This window comes from Phalangium opilio, unplaced genomic scaffold, assembly GCF_054372755.1.
Source record: "Phalangium opilio isolate 3A_F unplaced genomic scaffold, DU_Popi_V2 ptg000090l_1, whole genome shotgun sequence".
Lineage (NCBI taxonomy): Eukaryota > Metazoa > Arthropoda > Arachnida > Opiliones > Phalangiidae > Phalangium > Phalangium opilio.
The window spans coordinates 4,710,078-4,734,025 of NW_028324195.1; the positions used below are offsets into that span (position 1 = coordinate 4,710,078).

General features: G+C 41.6%; 43 non-coding genes across 43 annotated transcripts; all 43 read left to right on the top strand.

Moving 5' to 3' along the window:
- The first annotated feature begins 390 nt into the window (after positions 1-390).
- TRNAL-UAA (transfer RNA leucine (anticodon UAA)) lies at positions 391-474 on the top strand. Its single transcript has one exon. It is a non-coding gene; the product is annotated as a tRNA-Leu (tRNA).
- A 627-nt stretch (positions 475-1,101) lies between these two features.
- On the top strand, positions 1,102-1,185 carry TRNAL-UAA (transfer RNA leucine (anticodon UAA)). Its single transcript has one exon. It is a non-coding gene; the product is annotated as a tRNA-Leu (tRNA).
- Positions 1,186-1,575: 390 nt separating this feature from the next.
- On the top strand, positions 1,576-1,659 carry TRNAL-UAA (transfer RNA leucine (anticodon UAA)). The gene has a single exon. It is a non-coding gene; the product is annotated as a tRNA-Leu (tRNA).
- Positions 1,660-1,812: 153 nt separating this feature from the next.
- On the top strand, positions 1,813-1,896 carry TRNAL-UAA (transfer RNA leucine (anticodon UAA)). The gene has a single exon. It is a non-coding gene; the product is annotated as a tRNA-Leu (tRNA).
- A 2,048-nt stretch (positions 1,897-3,944) lies between these two features.
- On the top strand, positions 3,945-4,028 carry TRNAL-UAA (transfer RNA leucine (anticodon UAA)). The gene has a single exon. It is a non-coding gene; the product is annotated as a tRNA-Leu (tRNA).
- A 390-nt stretch (positions 4,029-4,418) lies between these two features.
- TRNAL-UAA (transfer RNA leucine (anticodon UAA)) lies at positions 4,419-4,502 on the top strand. Its single transcript has one exon. It is a non-coding gene; the product is annotated as a tRNA-Leu (tRNA).
- A 153-nt stretch (positions 4,503-4,655) lies between these two features.
- TRNAL-UAA (transfer RNA leucine (anticodon UAA)) lies at positions 4,656-4,739 on the top strand. Its single transcript has one exon. It is a non-coding gene; the product is annotated as a tRNA-Leu (tRNA).
- An 864-nt stretch (positions 4,740-5,603) lies between these two features.
- On the top strand, positions 5,604-5,687 carry TRNAL-UAA (transfer RNA leucine (anticodon UAA)). The gene has a single exon. It is a non-coding gene; the product is annotated as a tRNA-Leu (tRNA).
- A 153-nt stretch (positions 5,688-5,840) lies between these two features.
- Positions 5,841-5,924, top strand: TRNAL-UAA (transfer RNA leucine (anticodon UAA)). The gene has a single exon. It is a non-coding gene; the product is annotated as a tRNA-Leu (tRNA).
- Positions 5,925-6,314: 390 nt separating this feature from the next.
- TRNAL-UAA (transfer RNA leucine (anticodon UAA)) lies at positions 6,315-6,398 on the top strand. Its single transcript has one exon. It is a non-coding gene; the product is annotated as a tRNA-Leu (tRNA).
- A 1,338-nt stretch (positions 6,399-7,736) lies between these two features.
- TRNAL-UAA (transfer RNA leucine (anticodon UAA)) lies at positions 7,737-7,820 on the top strand. Its single transcript has one exon. It is a non-coding gene; the product is annotated as a tRNA-Leu (tRNA).
- Positions 7,821-7,973: 153 nt separating this feature from the next.
- On the top strand, positions 7,974-8,057 carry TRNAL-UAA (transfer RNA leucine (anticodon UAA)). Its single transcript has one exon. It is a non-coding gene; the product is annotated as a tRNA-Leu (tRNA).
- Positions 8,058-8,447: 390 nt separating this feature from the next.
- Positions 8,448-8,531, top strand: TRNAL-UAA (transfer RNA leucine (anticodon UAA)). The gene has a single exon. It is a non-coding gene; the product is annotated as a tRNA-Leu (tRNA).
- Positions 8,532-8,684: 153 nt separating this feature from the next.
- On the top strand, positions 8,685-8,768 carry TRNAL-UAA (transfer RNA leucine (anticodon UAA)). Its single transcript has one exon. It is a non-coding gene; the product is annotated as a tRNA-Leu (tRNA).
- An 864-nt stretch (positions 8,769-9,632) lies between these two features.
- On the top strand, positions 9,633-9,716 carry TRNAL-UAA (transfer RNA leucine (anticodon UAA)). The gene has a single exon. It is a non-coding gene; the product is annotated as a tRNA-Leu (tRNA).
- A 627-nt stretch (positions 9,717-10,343) lies between these two features.
- TRNAL-UAA (transfer RNA leucine (anticodon UAA)) lies at positions 10,344-10,427 on the top strand. The gene has a single exon. It is a non-coding gene; the product is annotated as a tRNA-Leu (tRNA).
- Positions 10,428-11,054: 627 nt separating this feature from the next.
- TRNAL-UAA (transfer RNA leucine (anticodon UAA)) lies at positions 11,055-11,138 on the top strand. The gene has a single exon. It is a non-coding gene; the product is annotated as a tRNA-Leu (tRNA).
- Positions 11,139-11,291: 153 nt separating this feature from the next.
- Positions 11,292-11,375, top strand: TRNAL-UAA (transfer RNA leucine (anticodon UAA)). Its single transcript has one exon. It is a non-coding gene; the product is annotated as a tRNA-Leu (tRNA).
- Positions 11,376-11,765: 390 nt separating this feature from the next.
- Positions 11,766-11,849, top strand: TRNAL-UAA (transfer RNA leucine (anticodon UAA)). Its single transcript has one exon. It is a non-coding gene; the product is annotated as a tRNA-Leu (tRNA).
- Positions 11,850-12,002: 153 nt separating this feature from the next.
- Positions 12,003-12,086, top strand: TRNAL-UAA (transfer RNA leucine (anticodon UAA)). The gene has a single exon. It is a non-coding gene; the product is annotated as a tRNA-Leu (tRNA).
- Positions 12,087-12,476: 390 nt separating this feature from the next.
- On the top strand, positions 12,477-12,560 carry TRNAL-UAA (transfer RNA leucine (anticodon UAA)). The gene has a single exon. It is a non-coding gene; the product is annotated as a tRNA-Leu (tRNA).
- A 1,101-nt stretch (positions 12,561-13,661) lies between these two features.
- Positions 13,662-13,745, top strand: TRNAL-UAA (transfer RNA leucine (anticodon UAA)). The gene has a single exon. It is a non-coding gene; the product is annotated as a tRNA-Leu (tRNA).
- A 627-nt stretch (positions 13,746-14,372) lies between these two features.
- Positions 14,373-14,456, top strand: TRNAL-UAA (transfer RNA leucine (anticodon UAA)). The gene has a single exon. It is a non-coding gene; the product is annotated as a tRNA-Leu (tRNA).
- Positions 14,457-14,609: 153 nt separating this feature from the next.
- Positions 14,610-14,693, top strand: TRNAL-UAA (transfer RNA leucine (anticodon UAA)). Its single transcript has one exon. It is a non-coding gene; the product is annotated as a tRNA-Leu (tRNA).
- Positions 14,694-15,557: 864 nt separating this feature from the next.
- On the top strand, positions 15,558-15,641 carry TRNAL-UAA (transfer RNA leucine (anticodon UAA)). Its single transcript has one exon. It is a non-coding gene; the product is annotated as a tRNA-Leu (tRNA).
- Positions 15,642-16,268: 627 nt separating this feature from the next.
- TRNAL-UAA (transfer RNA leucine (anticodon UAA)) lies at positions 16,269-16,352 on the top strand. The gene has a single exon. It is a non-coding gene; the product is annotated as a tRNA-Leu (tRNA).
- A 153-nt stretch (positions 16,353-16,505) lies between these two features.
- Positions 16,506-16,589, top strand: TRNAL-UAA (transfer RNA leucine (anticodon UAA)). The gene has a single exon. It is a non-coding gene; the product is annotated as a tRNA-Leu (tRNA).
- Positions 16,590-18,164: 1,575 nt separating this feature from the next.
- TRNAL-UAA (transfer RNA leucine (anticodon UAA)) lies at positions 18,165-18,248 on the top strand. The gene has a single exon. It is a non-coding gene; the product is annotated as a tRNA-Leu (tRNA).
- A 627-nt stretch (positions 18,249-18,875) lies between these two features.
- On the top strand, positions 18,876-18,959 carry TRNAL-UAA (transfer RNA leucine (anticodon UAA)). Its single transcript has one exon. It is a non-coding gene; the product is annotated as a tRNA-Leu (tRNA).
- A 153-nt stretch (positions 18,960-19,112) lies between these two features.
- Positions 19,113-19,196, top strand: TRNAL-UAA (transfer RNA leucine (anticodon UAA)). The gene has a single exon. It is a non-coding gene; the product is annotated as a tRNA-Leu (tRNA).
- A 153-nt stretch (positions 19,197-19,349) lies between these two features.
- Positions 19,350-19,433, top strand: TRNAL-UAA (transfer RNA leucine (anticodon UAA)). Its single transcript has one exon. It is a non-coding gene; the product is annotated as a tRNA-Leu (tRNA).
- A 153-nt stretch (positions 19,434-19,586) lies between these two features.
- On the top strand, positions 19,587-19,670 carry TRNAL-UAA (transfer RNA leucine (anticodon UAA)). Its single transcript has one exon. It is a non-coding gene; the product is annotated as a tRNA-Leu (tRNA).
- A 390-nt stretch (positions 19,671-20,060) lies between these two features.
- Positions 20,061-20,144, top strand: TRNAL-UAA (transfer RNA leucine (anticodon UAA)). The gene has a single exon. It is a non-coding gene; the product is annotated as a tRNA-Leu (tRNA).
- Positions 20,145-20,297: 153 nt separating this feature from the next.
- TRNAL-UAA (transfer RNA leucine (anticodon UAA)) lies at positions 20,298-20,381 on the top strand. The gene has a single exon. It is a non-coding gene; the product is annotated as a tRNA-Leu (tRNA).
- Positions 20,382-20,771: 390 nt separating this feature from the next.
- On the top strand, positions 20,772-20,855 carry TRNAL-UAA (transfer RNA leucine (anticodon UAA)). Its single transcript has one exon. It is a non-coding gene; the product is annotated as a tRNA-Leu (tRNA).
- Positions 20,856-21,008: 153 nt separating this feature from the next.
- Positions 21,009-21,092, top strand: TRNAL-UAA (transfer RNA leucine (anticodon UAA)). Its single transcript has one exon. It is a non-coding gene; the product is annotated as a tRNA-Leu (tRNA).
- A 153-nt stretch (positions 21,093-21,245) lies between these two features.
- TRNAL-UAA (transfer RNA leucine (anticodon UAA)) lies at positions 21,246-21,329 on the top strand. The gene has a single exon. It is a non-coding gene; the product is annotated as a tRNA-Leu (tRNA).
- Positions 21,330-21,719: 390 nt separating this feature from the next.
- Positions 21,720-21,803, top strand: TRNAL-UAA (transfer RNA leucine (anticodon UAA)). Its single transcript has one exon. It is a non-coding gene; the product is annotated as a tRNA-Leu (tRNA).
- Positions 21,804-21,956: 153 nt separating this feature from the next.
- TRNAL-UAA (transfer RNA leucine (anticodon UAA)) lies at positions 21,957-22,040 on the top strand. The gene has a single exon. It is a non-coding gene; the product is annotated as a tRNA-Leu (tRNA).
- A 153-nt stretch (positions 22,041-22,193) lies between these two features.
- TRNAL-UAA (transfer RNA leucine (anticodon UAA)) lies at positions 22,194-22,277 on the top strand. The gene has a single exon. It is a non-coding gene; the product is annotated as a tRNA-Leu (tRNA).
- Positions 22,278-22,667: 390 nt separating this feature from the next.
- On the top strand, positions 22,668-22,751 carry TRNAL-UAA (transfer RNA leucine (anticodon UAA)). The gene has a single exon. It is a non-coding gene; the product is annotated as a tRNA-Leu (tRNA).
- Positions 22,752-22,904: 153 nt separating this feature from the next.
- Positions 22,905-22,988, top strand: TRNAL-UAA (transfer RNA leucine (anticodon UAA)). Its single transcript has one exon. It is a non-coding gene; the product is annotated as a tRNA-Leu (tRNA).
- Positions 22,989-23,852: 864 nt separating this feature from the next.
- On the top strand, positions 23,853-23,936 carry TRNAL-UAA (transfer RNA leucine (anticodon UAA)). The gene has a single exon. It is a non-coding gene; the product is annotated as a tRNA-Leu (tRNA).
- Positions 23,937-23,948: the final 12 nt, after the last annotated feature.

A 23,948-nucleotide genomic window follows, 5' to 3' on the forward strand; every position in this document is an offset into this window, starting at 1 on the left:
ACGATTTGTTTCATTTTGATAAGTTGTATCTCATACTCAGGAAAGGCTTTTCTAGTATGGCAACAAGTGAGTGGGTTTATGTGGCATAGAGATACGAGAGGTATTTTGGTGTTGTACTAAAGCTTCATTTTCAAGGAAAACGTTTAAAAGCGGGTTAGGACGGCCTAGTGGTCTAAGGCGTCAGATTTAAGCTCTGATCCTCGTATGAGGGTGTGGGTTTGAACCCCACTTCTGACAACGATTTGTTTCATTTTAATAACTTGTATATCATACTCAGGAAAGGCTTTTCTAGTATGGCAACTAGTGAGTGGCTTTATGTGGCATAGAGATACGGGAGGTATTTTGGTGTTGTACTATAGCTTCATTTTCAAGGAAATCGTTTAAAAGCGTGTCAGGATGGCCGAGTGGTCTAAGGCGTCAGATTTAAGCTCTGATCCTCGTATGAGGGCGTGGGCTCGAACCCCACTTCTGACAACGATTTGTTTAAATTTAATAACTTGTATCTCATACTCAGGAAAGGCTTTTCTAGTATGGCAACAAGTGAGTGGGTTTATGTGGCATAGAGATACGAGAGGTATTTTGGTGTTGTACTATAGCTTCATTTTCAAGGAAAACGTTTTAAAGCGTGTCAGGATGGTCGAGTGGTCTTAGGCGTCAGATTTAAGCTCTGATCCTCGTATGAGGGTGTGGGCTCGAACCCCACTTCTGACAACGATTTGTTTAAATTTAATAACTTGTATCTCATACTCAGGAAAGGCTTTTCTAGTATGGCAACAAGTGAGTGGGTTTATGTGGCATAGAGATACGAGAGGTATTTTGGTGTTGTACTATAGCTTCATTTTCAAGGAAAACGTTTTAAAGCGTGTCAGGATGGTCGAGTGGTCTTAGGCGTCAGATTTAAGCTCTGATCCTCGTATGAGGGTGTGCGTTTGAACCCCACTTCTGACAACGATTTGTTTCATTTTGATAACTTGTATCTCATACTCAGGAAAGGCTTTTCTAGTATGGCAACAAGTGAGTGGGTTTATGTGGCATAGAGATACGGGAGGTATTTTGGTGTTGTACTATAGCTTCATTTTCAAGGAAATCGTTTAAAAGCGTGTCAGGATGGCCGAGTGGTCTAAGGCGTCAGATTTAAGCTCTGATCCTCGTATGAGGGCGTGGGCTCGAACCCCACTTCTGACAACGATTTGTTTAAATTTAATAACTTGTATCTCATACTCAGGAAAGGCTTTTCTAGTATGGCAACAAGTGAGTGGGTTTATGTGGCATAGAGATAAGAGAGGTATTTTGGTGTTGTACTATAGCTTCATTTTCAAGGAAAACGTTTAAAAGCGTGTCAGGATGGTCGAGTGGTCTTAGGCGTCAGATTTAAGCTCTGATCCTCGTATGAGGGTGTGGGTTTGAACCCCACTTCTGACAACGATTTGTTTCATTTTGATAACTTGTATCTCATACTCAGGAAAGGCTTTTCTAGTATGGCAACAAGTGAGTGGGTTTATGTGGCATAGAGATACGAGAGGTATTTTGGTGTTGTACTAAAGCTTCATTTTCAAGGAAAACGTTTAAAAGCGTGTCAGGATGGCCGAGTGGTCTAAGGCGTCAGATTTAAGCTCTGATCCTCGTATGAGGGTGTGGGTTTGAACCCCACTTCTGACAACGATTTGTTTCATTTTAATAACTTGTATATCATACTCAGGAAAGGCTTTTCTAGTATGGCAACAAGTGAGTGGCTTTATGTGGCATAGAGATACGGGAGGTATTTTGGTGTTGTACTATAGCTTCATTTTCAAGGAAATCGTTTAAAAGCGTGTCAGGATGGCCGAGTGGTCTAAGGCGTCAGATTTAAGCTCTGATCCTCGTATGAGGGCGTGGGCTCGAACCCCACTTCTGACAACGATTTGTTTAAATTTAATAACTTGTATCTCATACTCAGGAAAGGCTTTTCTAGTATGGCAACAAGTGAGTGGGTTTATGTGGCATAGAGATAAGAGAGGTATTTTGGTGTTGTACTATAGCTTCATTTTCAAGGAAAACGTTTAAAAGCGTGTCAGGATGGTCGAGTGGTCTTAGGCGTCAGATTTAAGCTCTGATCCTCGTATGAGGGCGTGGGCTCGAACCCCACTTCTGACAACGATTTGTTTAAATTTAATAACTTGTATCTCATACTCAGGAAAGGCTTTTCTAGTATGGCAACAAGTGAGTGGGTTTATGTGGCATAGAGATACGAGAGGTATTTTGGTGTTGTACTATAGCTTCATTTTCAAGGAAAACGTTTTAAAGCGTGTCAGGATGGTCGAGTGGTCTTAGGCGTCAGATTTAAGCTCTGATCCTCGTATGAGGGTGTGGGCTCGAACCCCACTTCTGACAACGATTTGTTTAAATTTAATAACTTGTATCTCATACTCAGGAAAGGCTTTTCTAGTATGGCAACAAGTGAGTGGGTTTATGTGGCATAGAGATACGAGAGGTATTTTGGTGTTGTACTATAGCTTCATTTTCAAGGAAAACGTTTTAAAGCGTGTCAGGATGGTCGAGTGGTCTTAGGCGTCAGATTTAAGTTCTGATCCTCGTATGAGGGTGTGGGTTTGAACCCCACTTCTGACAACGATTTGTTTCATTTTGATAACTTGTATCTCATACTCAGGAAAGGCTTTTCTAGTATGGCAACAAGTGAGTGGGTTTATGTGGCATAGAGATACGAGAGGTATTTTGGTGTTGTACTATAGCTTCATTTTCAAGGAAAACGTTTAAAAGCGTGTCAGGATGGTCGAGTGGTCTTAGGCGTCAGATTTAAGCTCTGATCCTCGTATGAGGGTGTGGGTTTGAACCCCACTTCTGACAACGATTTGTTTCATTTTGATAAGTTGTATCTCATACTCAGGAAAGGCTTTTCTAGTATGGCAACAAGTGAGTGGGTTTATGTGGCATAGAGATACGAGAGGTATTTTGGTGTTGTACTAAAGCTTCATTTTCAAGGAAAACGTTTAAAAGCGGGTTAGGACGGCCTAGTGGTCTAAGGCGTCAGATTTAAGCTCTGATCCTCGTATGAGGGTGTGGGTTTGAACCCCACTTCTGACAACGATTTGTTTCATTTTAATAACTTGTATATCATACTCAGGAAAGGCTTTTCTAGTATGGAAACAAGTGAGTGGCTTTATGTGGCATAGAGATACGGGAGGTATTTTGGTGTTGTACTATAGCTTCATTTTCAAGGAAATCGTTTAAAAGCGTGTCAGGATGGCCGAGTGGTCTAAGGCGTCAGATTTAAGCTCTATCCTCGTATGAGGGCGTGGGCTCGAACCCCACTTCTGACAACGATTTGTTTAAATTTAATAACTTGAATCTCATACTCAGGAAAGGCTTTTCTAGTATGGCAACAAGTGAGTGGGTTTATGTGGCATAGAGATACGAGAGGTATTTTGGTGTTGTACTATAGCTTCATTTTCAAGGAAAACGTTTTAAAGCGTGTCAGGATGGTCGAGTGGTCTTAGGCGTCAGATTTAAGCTCTGATCCTCGTATGAGGGTGTGGGCTCGAACCCCACTTCTGACAACGATTTGTTTAAATTTAATAACTTGTATCTCATACTCAGGAAAGGCTTTTCTAGTATGGCAACAAGTGAGTGGGTTTATGTGGCATAGAGATACGAGAGGTATTTTGGTGTTGTACTATAGCTTCATTTTCAAGGAAAACGTTTTAAAGCGTGTCAGGATGGTCGAGTGGTCTTAGGCGTCAGATTTAAGCTCTGATCCTCGTATGAGGGTGTGGGTTTGAACCCCACTTCTGACAACGATTTGTTTCATTTTGATAACTTGTATCTCATACTCAGGAAAGGCTTTTCTAGTATGGCAACAAGTGAGTGGGTTTATGTGGCATAGAGATACGGGAGGTATTTTGGTGTTGTACTATAGCTTCATTTTCAAGGAAATCGTTTAAAAGCGTGTCAGGATGGCCGAGTGGTCTAAGGCGTCAGATTTAAGCTCTGATCCTCGTATGAGGGCGTGGGCTCGAACCCCACTTCTGACAACGATTTGTTTAAATTTAATAACTTGTATCTCATACTCAGGAAAGGCTTTTCTAGTATGGCAACAAGTGAGTGGGTTTATGTGGCATAGAGATAAGAGAGGTATTTTGGTGTTGTACTATAGCTTCATTTTCAAGGAAAACGTTTAAAAGCGTGTCAGGATGGTCGAGTGGTCTTAGGCGTCAGATTTAAGCTCTGATCCTCGTATGAGGGTGTGGGTTTGAACCCCACTTCTGACAACGATTTGTTTCATTTTGATAACTTGTATCTCATACTCAGGAAAGGCTTTTCTAGTATGGCAACAAGTGAGTGGGTTTATGTGGCATAGAGATACGAGAGGTATTTTGGTGTTGTACTAAAGCTTCATTTTCAAGGAAAACGTTTAAAAGCGTGTCAGGATGGCCGAGTGGTCTAAGGCGTCAGATTTAAGCTCTGATCCTCGTATGAGGGTGTGGGTTTGAACCCCACTTCTGACAACGATTTGTTTCATTTTAATAACTTGTATATCATACTCAGGAAAGGCTTTTCTAGTATGGCAACAAGTGAGTGGCTTTATGTGGCATAGAGATACGGTAGGTATTTTGGTGTTGTACTATAGCTTCATTTTCAAGGAAATCGTTTAAAAGCGTGTCAGGATGGCCGAGTGGTCTAAGGCGTCAGATTTAAGCTCTGATCCTCGTATGAGGGCGTGGGCTCGAACCCCACTTCTGACAACGATTTGTTTAAATTTAATAACTTGTATCTCATACTCAGGAAAGGCTTTTCTAGTATGGCAACAAGTGAGTGGGTTTATGTGGCATAGAGATAAGAGAGGTATTTTGGTGTTGTACTATAGCTTCATTTTCAAGGAAAACGTTTAAAAGCGTGTCAGGATGGTCGAGTGGTCTTAGGCGTCAGATTTAAGCTCTGATCCTCGTATGAGGGTGTGGGTTTGAACCCCACTTCTGACAACGATTTGTTTCATTTTGATAACTTGTATCTCATACTCAGGAAAGGCTTTTCTAGTATGGCAACAAGTGAGTGGGTTTATGTGGCATAGAGATACGAGAGGTATTTTGGTGTTGTACTAAAGCTTCATTTTCAAGGAAAACGTTTAAAAGCGTGTCAGGATGGCCGAGTGGCCTAAGGCGTCAGATTTAAGCTCTGATCCTCGTATGAGGGCGTGGGCTCGAACCCCACTTCTGACAACGATTTGTTTAAATTTAATAACTTGTATCTCATACTCAGGAAAGGCTTTTCTAGTATGGCAACAAGTGAGTGGGTTTATGTGGCATAGAGATAAGAGAGGTATTTTGGTGTTGTACTATAGCTTCATTTTCAAGGAAAACGTTTAAAAGCGTGTCAGGATGGTCGAGTGGTCTTAGGCGTCAGATTTAAGCTCTGATCCTCGTATGAGGGTGTGGGTTTGAACCCCACTTCTGACAACGATTTGTTTCATTTTGATAACTTGTATCTCATACTCAGGAAAGGCTTTTCTAGTATGGCAACAAGTGAGTGGGTTTATGTGGCATAGAGATACGAGAGGTATTTTGGTGTTGTACTAAAGCTTCATTTTCAAGGAAAACGTTTAAAAGCGTGTCAGGATGGCCGAGTGGTCTAAGGCGTCAGATTTAAGCTCTGATCCTCGTATGAGGGTGTGGGTTTGAACCCCACTTCTGACAACGATTTGTTTCATTTTAATAACTTGTATATCATACTCAGGAAAGGCTTTTCTAGTATGGCAACAAGTGAGTGGCTTTATGTGGCATAGAGATACGGGAGGTATTTTGGTGTTGTACTATAGCTTCATTTTCAAGGAAATCGTTTAAAAGCGTGTCAGGATGGCCGAGTGGTCTAAGGCGTCAGATTTAAGCTCTGATCCTCGTATGAGGGCGTGGGCTCGAACCCCACTTCTGACAACGATTTGTTTAAATTTAATAACTTGTATCTCATACTCAGGAAAGGCTTTTCTAGTATGGCAACAAGTGAGTGGGTTTATGTGGCATAGAGATAAGAGAGGTATTTTGGTGTTGTACTATAGCTTCATTTTCAAGGAAAACGTTTAAAAGCGTGTCAGGATGGTCGAGTGGTCTTAGGCGTCAGATTTAAGCTCTGATCCTCGTATGAGGGTGTGGGTTTGAACCCCACTTCTGACAACGATTTGTTTCATTTTAATAACTTGTATATCATACTCAGGAAAGGCTTTTCTAGTATGGCAACAAGTGAGTGGCTTTATGTGGCATAGAGATACGGGAGGTATTTTGGTGTTGTACTATAGCTTCATTTTCAAGGAAATCGTTTAAAAGCGTGTCAGGATGGCCGAGTGGTCTAAGGCGTCAGATTTAAGCTCTGATCCTCGTATGAGGGCGTGGGCTCGAACCCCACTTCTGACAACGATTTGTTTAAATTTAATAACTTGTATCTCATACTCAGGAAAGGCTTTTCTAGTATGGCAACAAGTGAGTGGGTTTATGTGGCATAGAGATAAGAGAGGTATTTTGGTGTTGTACTATAGCTTCATTTTCAAGGAAAACGTTTAAAAGCGTGTCAGGATGGTCGAGTGGTCTTAGGCGTCAGATTTAAGCTCTGATCCTCGTATGAGGGTGTGGGTTTGAACCCCACTTCTGACAACGATTTGTTTCATTTTGATAACTTGTATCTCATACTCAGGAAAGGCTTTTCTAGTATGGCAACAAGTGAGTGGGTTTATGTGGCATAGAGATACGAGAGGTATTTTGGTGTTGTACTAAAGCTTCATTTTCAAGGAAAACGTTTAAAAGCGTGTCAGGATGGCCGAGTGGCCTAAGGCGTCAGATTTAAGCTCTGATCCTCGTATGAGGGCGTGGGCTCGAACCCCACTTCTGACAACGATTTGTTTAAATTTAATAACTTGTATCTCATACTCAGGAAAGGCTTTTCTAGTATGGCAACAAGTGAGTGGGTTTATGTTGCATAGAGATACGAGAGGTATTTTGGTGTTGTACTATAGCTTCATTTTCAAGGAAAACGTTTTAAAGCGTGTCAGGATGGTCGAGTGGTCTAAGGCGTCAGATTTAAGCTCTGATCCTCGTATGAGGGTGTGGGTTTGAACCCCACTTCTGACAACGATTTGTTTCATTTTAATAACTTGTATATCATACTCAGGAAAGGCTTTTCTAGTATGGCAACAAGTGAGTGGCTTTATGTGGCATAGAGATACGGGAGGTATTTTGGTGTTGTACTATAGCTTCATTTTCAAGGAAATCGTTTAAAAGCGTGTCAGGATGGCCGAGTGGTCTAAGGCGTCAGATTTAAGCTCTGATCCTCGCATGAGGGCGTGGGCTCGAACCCCACTTCTGACAACGATTTGTTTAAATTTAATAACTTGTATCTCATACTCAGGAAAGGCTTTTCTAGTATGGCAACAAGTGAGTGGGTTTATGTGGCATAGAGATACGAGAGGTATTTTGGTGTTGTACTATAGCTTCATTTTCAAGGAAAACGTTTAAAAGCGTGTCAGGATGGTCGAGTGGTCTTAGGCGTCAGATTTAAGCTCTGATCCTCGTATGAGGGTGTGGGTTTGAACCCCACTTCTGACAACGATTTGTTTCATTTTGATAACTTGTATCTCATACTCAGGAAAGGCTTTTCTAGTATGGCAACAAGTGAGTGGGTTTATGTGGCATAGAGATACGAGAGGTATTTTGGTGTTGTGCTAAAGCTTCATTTTCAAGGAAAACGTTTAAATGCGTGTCAGGATGGCCGAGTGGTCTAAGGCGTCAGATTTAAGCTCTGATCCTCGTATGAGGGTGTGGGTTTGAACCCCACTTCTGACAACGATTTGTTTCATTTTAATAACTTGTATATCATACTCAGGAAAGGCTTTTCTAGTATGGCAACAAGTGAGTGGCTTTATGTGGCATAGAGATACGGGAGGTATTTTGGTGTTGTACTATAGCTTCGTTTTCAAGGAAATCGTTTAAAAGCGTGTCAGGATGGCCGAGTGGTCTAAGGCGTCAGATTTAAGCTCTGATCCTCGTATGAGGGCGTGGGCTCGAACCCCACTTCTGACAACGATTTGTTTAAATTTAATAACTTGTATCTCATACTCAGGAAAGGCTTTTCTAGTATGGCAACAAGTGAGTGGGTTTATGTGGCATAGAGATACGAGAGGTATTTTGGTGTTGTACTATAGCTTCATTTTCAAGGAAAACGTTTAAAAGCGTGTCAGGATGGTCGAGTGGTCTTAGGCGTCAGATTTAAGCTCTGATCCTCGTATGAGGGTGTGGGTTTGAACCCCACTTCTGACAACGATTTGTTTCATTTTGATAACTTGTATCTCATACTCAGGAAAGGCTTTTCTAGTATGGCAACAAGTGAGTGGGTTTATGTGGCATAGAGATACGAGAGGTATTTTGGTGTTGTACTAAAGCTTCATTTTCAAGGAAAACGTTTAAAAGCGTGTCAGGATGGCCGAGTGGTCTAAGGCGTCAGATTTAAGCTCTGATCCTCGTATGAGGGTGTGGGTTTGAACCCCACTTCTGACAACGATTTGTTTCATTTTAATAACTTGTATATCATACTCAGGAAAGGCTTTTCTAGTATGGCAACAAGTGAGTGGCTTTATTTGGCATAGAGATACGGGAGGTATTTTGGTGTTGTACTATAGCTTCATTTTCAAGGAAATCGTTTAAAAGCGTGTCAGGATGGCCGAGTGGTCTAAGGCGTCAGATTTAAGCTCTGATCCTCGTATGAGGGCGTGGGCTCGAACCCCACTTCTGACAACGATTTGTTTAAATTTAATAACTTGTATCTCATACTCAGGAAAGGCTTTTCTAGTATGGCAACGAGTGAGTGGGTTTATGTGGCATAGAGATACGAGAGGTATTTTGGTGTTGTACTATAGCTTCATTTTCAAGGAAAACGTTTAAAAGCGTGTCAGGATGGTCGAGTGGTCTTAGGCGTCAGATTTAAGCTCTGATCCTCGTATGAGGGTGTGGGTTTGAACCCCACTTCTGACAACGATTTGTTTCATTTTGATAACTTGTATCTCATACTCAGGAAAGGCTTTTCTAGTATGGCAACAAGTGAGTGGGTTTATGTGGCATAGAGATACGAGAGGTATTTTGGTGTTGTACTAAAGCTTCATTTTCAAGGAAAACGTTTAAAAGCGTGTCAGGATGGCCGAGTGGCCTAAGGCGTCAGATTTAAGCTCTGATCCTCGTATGAGGGCGTGGGCTCGAACCCCACTTCTGACAACGATTTGTTTAAATTTAATAACTTGTATCTCATACTCAGGAAAGGCTTTTCTAGTATGGCAACAAGTGAGTGGGTTTATGTTGCATAGAGATACGAGAGGTATTTTGGTGTTGTACTATAGCTTCATTTTCAAGGAAAACGTTTTAAAGCGTGTCAGGATGGTCGAGTGGTCTTAGGCGTCAGATTTAAGCTCTGATCCTCGTATGAGGGTGTGGGTTTGAACCCCACTTCTGACAACGATTTGTTTCATTTTGATAACTTGTATCTCATACTCAGGAAAGGCTTTTCTAGTATGGCAACAAGTGAGTGGGTTTATGTGGCATAGAGATACGAGAGGTATTTTGGTGTTGTACTAAAGCTTCATTTTCAAGGAAAACGTTTAAAAGCGTGTCAGAATGGCCGAGTGGTCTAAGGCGTCAGATTTAAGCTCTGATCCTCGTATGAGGGTGTGGGTTTGAACCCCACTTCTGACAACGATTTGTTTCATTTTAATAACTTGTATATCATACTCAGGAAAGGCTTTTCTAGTATGGCAACAAGTGAGTGGCTTTATGTGGCATAGAGATACGGGAGGTATTTTGGTGTTGTACTATAGCTTCATTTTCAAGGAAATCGTTTAAAAGCGTGTCAGGATGGCCGAGTGGTCCAAGGCGTCAGATTTAAGCTCTGATCCTCGCATGAGGGCGTGGGCTCGAACCCCACTTCTGACAACGATTTGTTTAAATTTAATAACTTGTATCTCATACTCAGGAAAGGCTTTTCTAGTATGGCAACAAGTGAGTGGGTTTATGTGGCATAGAGATACGAGAGGTATTTTGGTGTTGTACTATAGCTTCATTTTCAAGGAAAACGTTTAAAAGCGTGTCAGGATGGTCGAGTGGTCTTAGGCGTCAGATTTAAGCTCTGATCCTCGTATGAGGGTGTGGGTTTGAACCCCACTTCTGACAACGATTTGTTTCATTTTGATAACTTGTATCTCATACTCAGGAAAGGCTTTTCTAGTATGGCAACAAGTGAGTGGGTTTATGTGGCATAGAGATACGAGAGGTATTTTGGTGTTGTACTAAAGCTTCATTTTCAAGGAAAACGTTTAAATGCGTGTCAGGATGGCCGAGTGGTCTAAGGCGTCAGATTTAAGCTCTGATCCTCGTATGAGGGTGTGGGTTTGAACCCCACTTCTGACAACGATTTGTTTCATTTTAATAACTTGTATATCATACTCAGGAAAGGCTTTTCTAGTATGGCAACAAGTGAGTGGCTTTATGTGGCATAGAGATTCGGGAGGTATTTTGGTGTTGTACTATAGCTTCATTTTCAAGGAAATCGTTTAAAAGCGTGTCAGGATGGCCGAGTGGTCTAAGGCGTCAGATTTAAGCTCTGATCCTCGTATGAGGGCGTGGGCTCGAACCCCACTTCCGACAACGATTTGTTTAAATTTAATAACTTGTATCTCATACTCAGGAAAGGCTTTTCTAGTATGGCAACAAGTGAGTGGGTTTATGTGGCATAGAGATACGAGAGGTATTTTGGTGTTGTACTATAGCTTCATTTTCAAGGAAAACGTTTAAAAGCGTGTCAGGATGGTCGAGTGGTCTTAGGCGTCAGATTTAAGCTCTGATCCTCGTATGAGGGTGTGGGTTTGAACCCCACTTCTGACAACGATTTGTTTCATTTTGATAACTTGTATCTCATACTCAGGAAAGGCTTTTCTAGTATGGCAACAAGTGAGTGGGTTTATGTGGCATAGAGATACGAGAGGTATTTTGGTGTTGTACTAAAGCTTCATTTTCAAGGAAAACGTTTAAAAGCGTGTCAGGATGGCCGAGTGGTCTAAGGCGTCAGATTTAAGCTCTGATCCTCGTATGAGGGTGTGGGTTTGAACCCCACTTCTGACAACGATTTGTTTCATTTTAATAACTTGTATATCATACTCAGGAAAGGCTTTTCTAGTATGGCAACAAGTGAGTGGGTTTATGTGGCATAGAGATACGGGAGGTATTTTGGTGTTGTACTATAGCTTCATTTTCAAGGAAATCGTTTAAAAGCGTGTCAGGATGGCCGAGTGGTCTAAGGCGTCAGATTTAAGCTCTGATCCTCGTATGAGGGCGTGGGCTCGAACCCCACTTCTGACAACGATTTGTTTAAATTTAATAACTTGTATCTCATACTCAGGAAAGGCTTTTCTAGTATGGCAACAAGTGAGTGGGTTTATGTGGCATAGAGATACGAGAGGTATTTTGGTGTTGTACTATAGCTTCATTTTCAAGGAAAACGTTTAAAAGCGTGTCAGGATGGTCGAGTGGTCTTAGGCGTCAGATTTAAGCTCTGATCCTCGTATGAGGGTGTGGGTTTGAACCCCACTTCTGACAACGATTTGTTTCATTTTGATAACTTGTATCTCATACTCAGGAAAGGCTTTTCTAGTATGGCAACAAGTGAGTGGGTTTATGTGGCATAGAGATACGAGAGGTATTTTGGTGTTGTACTAAAGCTTCATTTTCAAGGAAAACGTTTAAATGCGTGTCAGGATGGCCGAGTGGTCTAAGGCGTCAGATTTAAGCTCTGATCCTCGTATGAGGGTGTGGGTTTGAACCCCACTTCTGACAACGATTTGTTTCATTTTAATAACTTGTATATCATACTCAGGAAAGGCTTTTCTAGTATGGCAACAAGTGAGTGGCTTTATGTGGCATAGAGATACGGGAGGTATTTTGGTGTTGTACTATAGCTTCATTTTCAAGGAAATCGTTTAAAAGCGTGTCAGGATGGCCGAGTGGTCTAAGGCGTCAGATTTAAGCTCTGATCCTCGTATGAGGGCGTGGGCTCGAACCCCACTTCTGACAACGATTTGTTTAAATTTAATAACTTGTATCTCATACTCAGGAAAGGCTTTTCTAGTATGGCAACAAGTGAGTGGGTTTATGTGGCATAGAGATACGAGAGGTATTTTGGTGTTGTACTATAGCTTCATTTTCAAGGAAAACGTTTAAAAGCGTGTCAGGATGGTCGAGTGGTCTTAGGCGTCAGATTTAAGCTCTGATCCTCGTATGAGGGTGTGGGTTTGAACCCCACTTCTGACAACGATTTGTTTCATTTTGATAATTTGTATCTCATACTAAGGAAAGGCTTTTCTAGTATGGCAACAAGTGAGTGGGTTTATGTGGCATAGAGATACGAGAGGTATTTTGGTGTTGTACTAAAGCTTCATTTTCAAGGAAAACGTTTAAAAGCGTGTCAGGATGGCCGAGTGGTCTAAGGCGTCAGATTTAAGCTCTGATCCTCGTATGAGGGTGTGGGTTTGAACCCCACTTCTGACAACGATTTGTTTCATTTTAATAACTTGTATATCATACTCAGGAAAGACTTTTCTAGTATGGCAACAAGTGAGTGGGTTTATGTGGCATAGAGATACGAGAGGTATTTTGGTGTTGTACTATAGCTTCATTTTCAAGGAAAACGTTTTAAAGCGTGTCAGGATGGTCGAGTGGTCTTAGGCGTCAGATTTAAGCTCTGATCCTCGTATGAGGGTGTGGGTTTGAACCCCACTTCTGACAACGATTTGTTTCATTTTGATAACTTGTATCTCATACTCAGGAAAGGCTTTTCTAGTATGGCAACAAGTGAGTGGGTTTATGTGGCATAGAGATACGAGAGGTATTTTGGTGTTGTACTAAAGCTTCATTTTCAAGGAAAACGTTTAAAAGCGTGTCAGAATGGCCGAGTGGTCTAAGGCGTCAGATTTAAGCTCTGATCCTCGTATGAGGGTGTGGGTTTGAACCGCACTTCTGACAACGATTTGTTTCATTTTAATAACTTGTATATCATACTCAGGAAAGGCTTTTCTAGTATGGCAACAAGTGAGTGGCTTTATGTGGCATAGAGATACGGGAGGTATTTTGGTGTTGTACTATAGCTTCATTTTCAAGGAAATCGTTTAAAAGCGTGTCAGGATGGCCGAGTGGTCTAAGGCGTCAGATTTAAGCTCTGATCCTCGCATGAGGGCGTGGGCTCGAACCCCACTTCTGACAACGATTTGTTTAAATTTAATAACTTGTATCTCATACTCAGGAAAGGCTTTTCTAGTATGGCAACAAGTGAGTGGGTTTATGTGGCATAGAGATACGAGAGGTATTTTGGTGTTGTACTATAGCTTCATTTTCAAGAAAAACGTTTTAAAGCGTGTCAGGATGGTCGAGTGGTCTTAGGCGTCAGATTTAAGCTCTGATCCTCGTATGAGGGTGTGGGTTTGAACCCCACTTCTGACAACGATTTGATTCATTTTGATAACTTGTATCTCATACTCAGGAAAGGCTTTTCTAGTATGGCAACAAGTGAGTGGGTTTATGTGGCATAGAGATACGAGAGGTATTTTGGTGTTGTACTAAAGCTTCATTTTCAAGGAAAACGTTTAAAAGCGTGTCAGGATGGCCGAGTGGTCTAAGGCGTCAGATTTAAGCTCTGATCCTCGTATGAGGGTGTGGGTTTGAACCCCACTTCTGACAACGATTTGTTTCATTTTGATAACTTGTATCTCATACTCAGGAAAGGCTTTTCTAGTATGGCAACAAGTGAGTCGCTTTATGTGGCATAGAGATACGGGAGGTATTTTGGTGTTGTACTATAGCTTCATTTTCAAGGAAATCGTTTAAAAGCGTGTCAGGATGGCCGAGTGGTCTAAGGCATCAGATTTAAGCTCTGATCCTCGTATGAGGGCGTGGGCTCGAACCCCACTTCTGACAACGATTTGTTTAAATTTAATAACTTGTATCTCATACTCAGGAAAGGCTTTTCTAGTATGGCAACAAGTGAGTGGGTTTATGTGGCATAGAGATACGAGAGGTATTTTGGTGTTGTACTATAGCTTCATTTTCAAGGAAAACGTTTTAAAGCGTGTCAGGATGGTCGAGTGGTCTTAGGCGTCAGATTTAAGCTCTGATCCTCGTATGAGGGTGTGGGTTTGAACCCCACTTCTGACAACGATTTGTTTCATTTTGATAACTTGTATCTCATACTCAGGAAAGGCTTTTCTAGTATGGCAACAAGTGAGTGGGTTTATGTGGCTTAGAGATACGAGAGGTATTTTGGTGTTGTTCTAAAGCTTCATTTTCAAGGAAAACGTTTAAAAGCGTGTCAGAATGGCCGAGTGGTCTAAGGCGTCAGATTTAAGCTCTGATCCTCGTATGAGGGTGTGGGTTTGAACCCCACTTCTGACAACGATTTGTTTCATTTTAATAACTTGTATATCATACTCAGGAAAGGCTTTTCTAGTATGGCAACAAGTGAGTGGCTTTATGTCGCATAGAGATACGAGAGGTATTTTGGTGTTGTACTATAGCTTCATTTTCAAGGAAATCGTTTAAAAGCGTGTCAGGATGGCCGAGTGGTCTAAGGCGTCAGATTTAAGCTCTGATCCTCGTATGAGGGCGTGGGCTCGAACCCCACTTCTGACAACGATTTGTTTAATTTTAATAACTTGTATCTCATACTCAGGAAAGGCTTTTCTAGTATGGCAACAAGTGAGTGGGTTTATGTGGCATAGAGATACGAGAGGTATTTTGGTGTTGTACTAAAGCTTCATTTTCAAGGAAAACGTTTAAAAGCGTGACAGAATGGCCGAGTGGTCTAAGGCGTCAGATTTAAGCTCTGATCCTCGTATGAGGGTGTGGGTTTGAACCGCACTTCTGACAACGATTTGTTTCATTTTAATAACTTGTATATCATACTCAGGAAAGGCTTTTCTAGTATGGCAACAAGTGAGTGGCTTTATGTGGCATAGAGATACGGGAGGTATTTTGGTGTTGTACTATAGCTTCATTTTCAAGGAAATCGTTTAAAAGCGTGTCAGGATGGCCGAGTGGTCTAAGGCGTCAGATTTAAGCTCTAATCCTCGTATGAGGGCGTGGGCTCGAACCCCACTTCTGACAACGATTTGTTTAAATTTAATAACTTGTATCTCATACTCAGGAAAGGCTTTTCTAGTATGGCAACAAGTGAGTGGGTTTATGTGGCATAGAGATACGAGAGGTATTTTGGTGTTGTACTATAGCTTCATTTTCAAGGAAAACGTTTAAAAGCGTGTCAGGATGGTCGAGTGGTCTTAGGCGTCAGATTTAAGCTCTGATCCTCGTATGAGGGTGTGGGTTTGAACCCCACTTCTGACAACGATTTGATTCATTTTGATAACTTGTATCTCATACTCAGGAAAGGCTTTTCTAGTATGGCAACAAGTGAGTGGGTTTATGTGGCATAGAGATACGAGAGGTATTTTGGTGTTGTACTAAAGCTTCATTTTCAAGGAAAACGTTTAAAAGCGTGTCAGGATGGCCGAGTGGTCTAAGGCGTCAGATTTAAGCTCTGATCCTCGTATGAGGGTGTGGGTTTGAACCCCACTTCTGACAACGATTTGTTTCATTTTGATAACTTGTATCTCATACTCAGGAAAGGCTTTTCTAGTATGGCAACAAGTGAGTCGCTTTATGTGGCATAGAGATACGGGAGGTATTTTGGTGTTGTACTATAGCTTCATTTTCAAGGAAATCGTTTAAAAGCGTGTCAGGATGGCCGAGTGGTCTAAGGCATCAGATTTAAGCTCTGATCCTCGTATGAGGGCGTGGGCTCGAACCCCACTTCTGACAACGATTTGTTTAAATTTAATAACTTGTATCTCATACTCAGGAAAGGCTTTTCTAGTATGGCAACAAGTGAGTGGGTTTATGTGGCATAGAGATACGAGAGGTATTTTGGTGTTGTACTATAGCTTCATTTTCAAGGAAAACGTTTTAAAGCGTGTCAGGATGGTCGAGTGGTCTTAGGCGTCAGATTTAAGCTCTGATCCTCGTATGAGGGTGTGGGTTTGAACCCCACTTCTGACAACGATTTGTTTCATTTTGATAACTTGTATCTCATACTCAGGAAAGGCTTTTCTAGTATGGCAACAAGTGAGTGGGTTTATGTGGCATAGAGATACGAGAGGTATTTTGGTGTTGTTCTAAAGCTTCATTTTCAAGGAAAACGTTTAAAAGCGTGTCAGAATGGCCGAGTGGTCTAAGGCGTCAGATTTAAGCTCTGATCCTCGTATGAGGGTGTGGGTTTGAACCCCACTTCTGACAACGATTTGTTTCATTTTAATAACTTGTATATCATACTCAGGAAAGGCTTTTCTAGTATGGCAACAAGTGAGTGGCTTTATGTCGCATAGAGATACGAGAGGTATTTTGGTGTTGTACTATAGCTTCATTTTCAAGGAAATCGTTTAAAAGCGTGTCAGGATGGCCGAGTGGTCTAAGGCGTCAGATTTAAGCTCTGATCCTCGTATGAGGGCGTGGGCTCGAACCCCACTTCTGACAACGATTTGTTTAATTTTAATAACTTGTATCTCATACTCAGGAAAGGCTTTTCTAGTATGGCAACAAGTGAGTGGGTTTATGTGGCATAGAGATACGAGAGGTATTTTGGTGTTGTACTATAGCTTCATTTTCAAGGAAAACGTTTTAAAGCGTGTCAGGATGGTCGAGTGGTCTTAGGCGTCAGATTTAAGCTCTGATCCTCGTATGAGGGTGTGGGTTTGAACCCCACTTCTGACAACGATTTGTTTCATTTTGATAACTTGTATCTCATACTCAGGAAAGGCTTTTCTAGTATGGCAACAAGTGAGTGGGTTTATGTGGCATAGAGATACGAGAGGTATTTTGGTGTTGTACTAAAGCTTCATTTTCAAGGAAAACGTTTAAAAGCGTGTCAGGATGGCCGAGTGGCCTAAGGCGTCAGATTTAAGCTCTAATCCTCGTATGAGGGCGTGGGCTCGAACCCCACTTCTGACAACGATTTGTTTAAATTTAATAACTTGTATCTCATACTCAGGAAAGGCTTTTCTAGTATGGCAACAAGTGAGTGGGTTTATGTGGCATAGAGATACGAGAGGTATTTTGGTGTTGTACTATAGCTTCATTTTCAAGGAAAACGTTTTAAAGCGTGTCAGGATGGTCGAGTGGTCTTAGGCGTCAGATTTAAGCTCTGATCCTCGTATGAGGGTGTGGGTTTGAACCCCACTTCTGACAACGATTTGTTTCATTTTGATAACTTGTATCTCATACTCAGGAAAGGCTTTTCTAGTATGGCAACAAGTGAGTGGGTTTATGTGGCATAGAGATACGAGAGGTATTTTGGTGTTGTACTAAAGCTTCATTTTCAAGGAAAACGTTTAAAAGCGTGTCAGAATGGCCGAGTGGTCTAAGGCGTCAGATTTAAGGTCTGATCCTCGTATGAGGGTGTGGGTTTGAACCGCACTTCTGACAACGATTTGTTTCATTTTAATAACTTGTATATCATACTCAGGAAAGGCTTTTCTAGTATGGCAACAAGTGAGTGGCTTTATGTGGCATAGAGATACGGGAGGTATTTTGGTGTTGTACTATAGCTTCATTTTCAAGGAAATCGTTTAAAAGCGTGTCAGGATGGCCGAGTGGTCTAAGGCGTCAGATTTAAGCTCTGATCCTCGCATGAGGGCGTGGGCTCGAACCCCACTTCTGACAACGATTTGTTTAAATTTAATAACTTGTATCTCATACTCAGGAAAGGCTTTTCTAGTATGGCAACAAGTGAGTGGGTTTATGTGGCATAGAGATACGAGAGGTATTTTGGTGTTGTACTATAGCTTCATTTTCAAGAAAAACGTTTTAAAGCGTGTCAGGATGGTCGAGTGGTCTTAGGCGTCAGATTTAAGCTCTGATCCTCGTATGAGGGTGTGGGTTTGAACCCCACTTCTGACAACGATTTGATTCATTTTGATAACTTGTATCTCATACTCAGGAAAGGCTTTTCTAGTATGGCAACAAGTGAGTGGGTTTATGTGGCATAGAGATACGAGAGGTATTTTGGTGTTGTACTAAAGCTTCATTTTCAAGGAAAACGTTTAAAAGCGTGTCAGGATGGCCGAGTGGTCTAAGGCGTCAGATTTAAGCTCTGATCCTCGTATGAGGGTGTGGGTTTGAACCCCACTTCTGACAACGATTTGTTTCATTTTGATAACTTGTATCTCATACTCAGGAAAGGCTTTTCTAGTATGGCAACAAGTGAGTCGCTTTATGTGGCATAGAGATACGGGAGGTATTTTGGTGTTGTACTATAGCTTCATTTTCAAGGAAATCGTTTAAAAGCGTGTCAGGATGGCCGAGTGGTCTAAGGCATCAGATTTAAGCTCTGATCCTCGTATGAGGGCGTGGGCTCGAACCCCACTTCTGACAACGATTTGTTTAAATTTAATAACTTGTATCTCATACTCAGGAAAGGCTTTTCTAGTATGGCAACAAGTGAGTGGGTTTATGTGGCATAGAGATACGAGAGGTATTTTGGTGTTGTACTATAGCTTCATTTTCAAGGAAAACGTTTTAAAGCGTGTCAGGATGGTCGAGTGGTCTTAGGCGTCAGATTTAAGCTCTGATCCTCGTATGAGGGTGTGGGTTTGAACCCCACTTCTGACAACGATTTGTTTCATTTTGATAACTTGTATCTCATACTCAGGAAAGGCTTTTCTAGTATGGCAACAAGTGAGTGGGTTTATGTGGCATAGAGATACGAGAGGTATTTTGGTGTTGTTCTAAAGCTTCATTTTCAAGGAAAACGTTTAAAAGCGTGTCAGAATGGCCGAGTGGTCTAAGGCGTCAGATTTAAGCTCTGATCCTCGTATGAGGGTGTGGGTTTGAACCCCACTTCTGACAACGATTCGTTTCATTTTAATAACTTGTATATCATACTCAGGAAAGGCTTTTCTAGTATGGCAACAAGTGAGTGGCTTTATGTCGCATAGAGATACGAGAGGTATTTTGGTGTTGTACTATAGCTTCATTTTCAAGGAAATCGTTTAAAAGCGTGTCAGGATGGCCGAGTGGTCTAAGGCGTCAGATTTAAGCTCTGATCCTCGTATGAGGGCGTGGGCTCGAACCCCACTTCTGACAACGATTTGTTTAATTTTAATAACTTGTATCTCATACTCAGGAAAGGCTTTTCTAGTATGGCAACAAGTGAGTGGGTTTATGTGGCATAGAGATACGAGAGGTATTTTGGTGTTGTACTATAGCTTCATTTTCAAGGAAAACGTTTAAAAGCGTGTCAGGATGGCCGAGTGGTCTAAGGCGTCAGATTTAAGCTCTGATCCTCGTATGAGGGTGTGGGTTTGAACCCCACTTCTGACAACGATTTGTTTCATTTTAATAACTTGTATCTCATACTCAGGAAGGGCTTTTCTAGTATGGCAACAAGTGAGTGGCTTTATGTGGCATAGAGATACGAGAGGTATTTTGGTGTTGTACTATAGCTTCATTTTCAAGGAAATCGTTTAAAAGCGTGTCAGGATGGCCGAGTGGTCTAAGGCGTCAGATTTAAGCTCTGATCCTCGTATGAGGGCGTGGGCTCGAACCCCACTTCTGACAACGATTTGTTTAATTTTAATAACTTGTATCTCATACTCAGGAAAGGCTTTTCTAGTATGGCAACAAGTGAGTGGGTTTATGTGGCATAGAGATACGAGAGGTATTTTGGTGTTGTACTATAGCTTCATTTTCAAGGAAAACGTTTAAAAGCGTGTCAGGATGGTCGAGTGGTCTTAGGCGTCAGATTTAAGCTCTGATCCTCGTATGAGGGTGTGGGTTTGAACCCCACTTCTGACAACGATTTGTTTCATTTTGATAACTTGTATCTAATACTCAGGAAAGGCTTTTCTAGTATGGCAACAAGTGAGTGGGTTTATGTTGCATAGAGATACGAAAGGTATTTTGGTGTTGTACTATAGCTTCATTTTCAAGGAAAACGTTTAAAAGCGTGTCAGGATGGCCGAGTGGTCTAAGGCGTCAGATTTAAGCTCTGATCCTCGTATGAGGGTGTGGGTTTGAACCCCACTTCTGACAACGATTTGTTTCATTTTAATAACTTGTATCTCAAACTCAGGAAGGGCTTTTCTAGTATGGCAACAAGTGAGTGGCTTTATGTGGCATAGAGATACGAGAGGTATTTTGGTGTTGTACTATAGCTTCATTTTCAAGGAAATCGTTTAAAAGCGTGTCAGGATGGCCGAGTGGTCTAAGGCGTCAGATTTAAGCTCTGATCCTCGTATGAGGGCGTGGGCTCGAACCCCACTTCTGACAACGATTTGTTTAATTTTAATAACTTGTATCTCATACTCAGGAAAGGCTTTTCTAGTATGGCAACAAGTGAGTGGGTTTATGTGGCATAGAGATACGAGAGGTATTTTGGTGTTGTACTATAGCTTCATTTTCAAGGAAAACGTTTAAAAGCGTGTCAGGATGGTCGAGTGGTCTTAGGCGTCAGATTTAAGCTCTGATCCTCGTATGAGGGTGTGGGTTTGAACCCCACTTCTGACAACGATTTGTTTCATTTTGATAACTTGTATCTCATACTCAGGAAAGGCTTTTCTAGTATGGCAACAAGTGAGTGGGTTTATGTGGCATAGAGATACGAGAGGTATTTTGGTGTTGTACTAAAGCTTCATTTTCAAGGAAAACGTTTAAAAGCGTGTCAGGATGGCCGAGTGGTCTAAGGCGTCAGATTTAAGCTCTGATCCTCGTATGAGGGTGTGGGTTTGAACCCCACTTCTGACAACGATTTGTTTCATTTTAATAACTTGTATCTCATACTCAGGAAGGGCTTTTCTAGTATGGCAACAAGTGAGTGGCTTTATGTGGTATAGAGATACGGGAGGTATTTTGGTGTTGTACTATAGCTTCGTTTTCAAGGAAAACGTTTAAAAGCGTGTCAGGATGGCCGAGTGGTCTAAGGCGTCAGATTTAAGCTCTGATCCTCGTATGAGGGTGTGGGTTTGAACCCCACTTCTGACAACGATTTGTTTCATTTTAATAACTTGTATCTCAAACTCAGGAAGGGCTTTTCTAGTATGGCAACAAGTGAGTGGCTTTATGTGGCATAGAGATACGAGAGGTATTTTGGTGTTGTACTATAGCTTCATTTTCAAGGAAATCGTTTAAAAGCGTGTCAGGATGGCCGAGTGGTCTAAGGCGTCAGATTTAAGCTCTGATCCTCGTATGAGGGCGTGGGCTCGAACCCCACTTCTGACAACGATTTGTTTAATTTTAATAACTTGTATCTCATACTCAGGAAAGGCTTTTCTAGTATGGCAACAAGTGAGTGGGTTTATGTGGCATAGAGATACGAGAGGTATTTTGGTGTTGTACTATAGCTTCATTTTCAAGGAAAACGTTTAAAAGCGTGTCAGGATGGTCGAGTGGTCTTAGGCGTCAGATTTAAGCTCTGATCCTCGTATGAGGGTGTGGGTTTGAACCCCACTTCTGACAACGATTTGTTTCATTTTGATAACTTGTATCTCATACTCAGGAAAGGCTTTTCTAGTATGGCAACAAGTGAGTGGGTTTATGTGGCATAGAGATACGAGAGGTATTTTGGTGTTGTACTAAAGCTTCATTTTCAAGGAAAACGTTTAAAAGCGTGTCAGGATGGCCGAGTGGTCTAAGGCGTCAGATTTAAGCTCTGATCCTCGTATGAGGGTGTGGGTTTGAACCCCACTTCTGACAACGATTTGTTTCATTTTAATAACTTGTATCTCATACTCAGGAAGGGCTTTTCTAGTATGGCAACAAGTGAGTGGCTTTATGTGGTATAGAGATACGGGAGGTATTTTGGTGTTGTACTATAGCTTCGTTTTCAAGGAAAACGTTTAAAAGCGTGTCAGGATGGCCGAGTGGTCTAAGGCGTCAGATTTAAGCTCTGATCCTCGTATGAGGGTGTGGGTTTGAACCCCACTTCTGACAACGATTTGTTTCATTTTAATAACTTGTATCTCAATCTCAGGAAAGGCTTTTCTAGTATGGCAACAAGTGAGTGGCTTTATGTGGCATAGAGATACGGGAGGTATTTTGGTGTTGTACTATAGCTTCATTTTCAAGCAAAACGTTTAAAAGCGTGTCAGGATGGCCGAGTGGTCTAAGGCGTCAGATTTAAGCTCTGATCCTCGTATGAGGGTGTGGGTTTGAACCCCACTTCTGACAACGATTTGTTTCATTTTAATAACTTGTATCTCAAACTCAGGAAGGGCTTTTCTAGTATGGCAACAAGTGAGTGGGTTTATGTTGCATAGAGATACGGGAGGTATTTTGGTGTTGTACTATAGCTTCTTTTTCAAGGAAAACGTTTAAAAGCGTGTCAGGTTGGCCGAGTGGTCTAAGGGGTCAGATTCAAGCTCTGATCCTCGTATGAGGGCGTGGGTTTGAACCCCACTTCTGACACCGTTTTGTTTCATTTTAATAATTTGTTTCTCATACTCAAGAAAGGCTTTTCTAGTATGGCAACAAGTGAGTGGCTTTATGTGGCATAGAGATACGAGAGGTATTTTGGTGTTGTACTATAGCTTCATTTTCAAGGAAAACGTTTAAATGCGTGTCAGGATGGCCGAGTGGTCTAAGGCGTCAGATTTAAGCTCTGATCCTAATATGAGGCCGTGGGTTCGAACCCCACTTCTGACAACGATTTGTTTCATTTTAATAACTTGTATCTCAAACTCAGGAAAGGCTTTTCTAGTATGGTAACAAGTGAGTGGCTTTATGTGGCATAGAGATACGGGAGGTATTTTGGTGTTGTACTATAGCTTCGTTTTCAAGGAAAACGTTTAAAAGCGTGTCAGGATGGCCGAGTGGTCTAAGGCGTCAGATTTAAGCTCTGATCCTCGTATGAGGGCGTGGGTTTGAACCCCACTTCTGACACCGTTTTGTTTCATTTTAATAATTTGTATCTCATACTCAAGAAAGGCTTTTCTAGTATGGCAACAAGTGAGTGGCTTTATGTGGCATAGAGATACGAGAGGTATTTTGGTGTTGTACTATAGCTTCATTTTCAAGGAAAACGTTTAAAAGCGTGTCAGGATGGCCGAGTGGTCTAAGGCGTCAGATTTAAGCTCTGATCCTCGTATGAGGGCGTGCGTTCGAACCCCACTTCTGACAACGATTTGTTTCATTTTAATAACTTGTATCTCAAACTCAGGAAAGGCTTTTCTAGTATGGCAACAAGTGAGTGGCTTTATGTGGCATAGAGACACGGGAGGTATTTTGGTGTTGTACCATAGCTTCATTTTCAAGGAAATCGTTTAAAAGCGTGTCAGGATGGCCGAGTGGTCTAAGGCGTCAGATTTAAGCTCTGATCCTCGTATGAGGGCGTGGTTTCGAACCTCACTTCTGACAACGATTTGTTTCATTTTAAAAACTTGTATCTCATACTCAGGAAAGGCTTTTCTAGTATGGCAACAAGTGAGTGGCTTTATGTGGCATAGAGATACGAGAGGTATTTTGGTGTTGTACTAAAGCTTCATTTTCAAGGAAAACGTTTAAAAGCGTATCAGGATGGCCGAGTGGTCTAAGGCGTCAGATTTAAGCTCTGATCCTCGTATGAGGGTGTGGGTTTGAACCCCACTTCTGACAACGATTTGTTTCATTTTAATAACTTGTATCTCAAACTCAGGAAGGGCTTTTCTAGTATGGCAACAAGTGAGTGGGTTTATGTTGCATAGAGATACGGGAGGTATTTTGGTGTTGTACTATAGCTTCATTTTCAAGGAAAACGTTTAAAAGCGTGTCAGGATGGCCGAGTGGTCTAAGGCGTCAGATTTAAGCTCTGATCCTCGTATGAGGGCGTGGGTTCGAACCCCACTTCTGACAACGATTTGTTTC